Source organism: Anser cygnoides, chromosome 9 (genome assembly GCF_040182565.1).
Source record: "Anser cygnoides isolate HZ-2024a breed goose chromosome 9, Taihu_goose_T2T_genome, whole genome shotgun sequence".
In the NCBI taxonomy this organism is placed as follows: domain Eukaryota; kingdom Metazoa; phylum Chordata; class Aves; order Anseriformes; family Anatidae; genus Anser; species Anser cygnoides.
The window spans coordinates 2756209-2759472 of NC_089881.1; the positions used below are offsets into that span (position 1 = coordinate 2756209).

Genomic DNA, 3264 nt, shown 5'->3' on the forward strand with positions numbered 1-3264 from the left:
CCATTTCTCATACAGACAAAATAATTGTCCAAAAACACCCAGTATTATTTAATACTAGCTGTTGTATCTTTTTTATTACCACTCCTGCTCTCCCATTCCAGTATAATTTGTACCTTGCTAGTGAAGTGCCCCAATCATCTTTTACCATTTTTCTGAAATGCCTATTAGACCTGCCTTTAAATGAGAATACTGCTCTAACTTGTCCCCAGTTTTCCTAAACCTATCTTTTTTTTTTTTTTTGATATCATTTTCTAAGCTATAGATTAAGTCTCTCTTTGTTTCTGCATGTGGTACATTTCACAAAAAGGCTGCCAGAGGAACTAATATTAGATCATTTAGCTCCCTGAAAAGATTATATTTTACCTCCTTAAATTTCTCCTATCTATAACGCTGTTAGTTTGCATATAATTCACTGCAGACCTTCCCTGCAACCTCTTAACAGCTTCAAGAAGCTTCCTTAAACCCAACAGGAATGTTACTGCAGAATTCAAAGAAGCATTACAAACCTTTCCTTCTCTAGTCCCCCTCTTCCCCAGCCCAACTACTCTACATTACAACCTCCTTTTCTTAACAGGAATTTTCACCTCTGGGGAAAAAAAAAAAAGTTTTCCTCAATCCATAAGCACACAGTTATCTGTATGTATCTAACCTGAAGAAACTACACAAAGGAACATTTCCTGTCTTTCAAAATTCATCCCCTCCTGCCACATAACTTCCTTTCTTTTCCATAGCACAAGGGCTGTAACCCTGAGGATGAGACTGCACAAGTCCTGAAAACAATCCTGAAACAAGTCCTGCCAACATGACCACGAACTCCTCCCATTCAAACTGTATGGCCAGCCCCAGGGACAGCACTTGCTTTCAGCACACAATGTGTGCATCCATCCATGTGCCATCCACTGAAGGGACATACATATAAAATGCCAAGGGAAGTAACTAAAAAGCTCCCAACTAGCTGGAGAAATATATCTGAAGTCAGCTTTACTTTTTCAGAGATGGATTTGTTTTCTCTTGGTTTCTTAAAAAGCCAAGAATTATGTTCAAATCAAGAATATCATTTCATTTTCTTTTGCAACTAAATTGCTCTGTACTTCATTGGCTGATTATGATGCACTTTAATCACTTGAAATGCTGAGGGTGGGGCAGGAACTCTCAGAAATCTCCTAATTTTACACCTAAGGCTATAATTGGCAAATAGCCCAACTAGTCAGGTAGCTTGCTCAGGGATTTAATAGGGGAACAAGAGCACAACGATGAGCTGCTACTTTACTAGCCACCTCAAAAGAAGGCAGAGCAAGTCACTTCTCTTCAGAGTGGATTGAAATTTGGAACCTTATATATCTTACCTGTGGGTTTGTTTTAAATTGTCATTTCAACTAATCAGGCTGAAAATTACAACCCCTTTTAAGTAGTACTCAGATTAAGCAATTTCAAAAACCAAGTTTGCAGGGAATCTTGAAATAGTGCAGCTATGGAGCTAACCTCTGCCTGCACTTAAAGGCAAAGGAAGCATAAGCCAGGAGTTAGGCCAATACCATTCCTTACGCTAGAACTTGTCCAAGCTCTGATGCATTATTTCTCATTCATAAGAATGCTTAAATTGTTCAGACAAGTTGCTACTAAGTAATAGCCATTAAAATATTTAAAGTGTTAAATAAGTGCATCAGTCCCATTTGTAATTAGGAGGGAAGTGGCAAGTTTCTGAAGTGAGAATGTACAGCCACAGCAGGTTTATGGAGATCTTGTTAGGGACAATAAACACTACAGGAGTTATCACTGTAGGGGCTCTCGTGTCAGAAAAGCAGAAATAGCATCAATATGCTCACCAATAAAAAAATATTTGGGTACTAGGACACATTTTTATTCCATACAACTGCAAAGCAAATTCAAATATACATTAGAGAATTGTCTCTAATGTATACTATACACAGCTACGTATAATTCCTAAAATAAAATATACAAGTCATTTTATTAATTCAAATACATTGGTACTTCTCAGCCTTTTTAAGGAATTGTTGCCAATTCCAGATCAAACTCTTAGCAATTGCAGTCAGTTACTGCAAAATCAGAATGAGGCACTACTTCCACTGCTACATGCAATACTTACTGTTCACGGCTGCGCCTCAAAATTATTTACGTACATGCTAATGAATATAACTTTGAAATTTCCTTTATTGGCTTCTTTAGGTGCTTGCCTGAGATTTAAAGAGACAAAAAAGTCTTACTTTTAGTAATGAATTATTATATCTATTTGATCTAAACTACACAGTGACATGCAAGCTTCTGAATAACCCTCATATTACACTGATTTTACTTCAAACTAACAGATTTCAAACTAGAAAAATCTAAATTTTTTGTTTAGCTTCTCTCTGGTTATCTTCCATCCCCATTTAGACAAAGAAAAACTAGGAAGTCTGATCTTTTGTATTTAAAGCGCTGCTTCTAACAAGACAATGACATTTACCCTACACAATTTACTTGTAGGACAACTGAGACTTGTGTAAAATCAAGCCTCTGTGATAGAATCTGTGTCTACAGCAACATCAGTTTTATAGTCAGGAAACTTCTATGGGTAAAAGTTGCATTTTTGGTTTGCAGCCCATCACCTAATCAAGAGATCTACAGCATGGTCAATGTAAATGAACCTTTCAGCTAATGCTGTCTCCTGATGACCTCCCGTTGAGCTTTCCCTTTAGCTCTGTGTGTTCATGTGCAGGGCTGGCAGGGGGCAAAATGAAGAGCGTACCTCAATTCAGCTGGTTATCAGCAGATTTTCACAGTAGTTTGAAAAAGCACCTGCAGCAACTGGCAATTTCATAATGTTTGAAAGGTCTTGCTCCAGACTTGAAGGAACTAAAAGTTACTCTATGAGACAAATAAGTATTAACCAGTATACAAGATAAACATCTCAGGTTTCTGCTAAGAAGTTAGTAAACTTAACTCTTTAATCATAATTGTAAATTAAGTCCAGGGAACCTTTACTGAAAATTGCCCATGAAGAAAATAAGTAATTTTATCATGCCCTAATAGACCTGTTTATAAATAACTGCTAGATCATTTACTAATTCAAATTCTGAAAAGAAATGAAAATAAGGAAAACAGTTCAATTACTTAAAAATAGTTCAACACTTGACTCATTACCTACGTATATTTTACATGGTGATTTTGATAGTTGAACCCTTTCAAAGTCCCACCCCCCGTCACTGATGATGCCTATGTGATTAAATAAAATCAAACAAAACAAAACCACACTTCTACAAAATC

The 3264-nt window shown here is 36.6% G+C and overlaps 1 protein-coding gene across 1 annotated transcript in view; it reads left to right on the forward strand.

The window, feature by feature from the left end:
- The window catches only part of TFDP2 (transcription factor Dp-2), an 85446-nt gene that overhangs the window by 61961 nt on the left and 20221 nt on the right, over window positions 1–3264 (forward strand). The gene's annotated exons all lie outside the window — the stretch shown is intronic.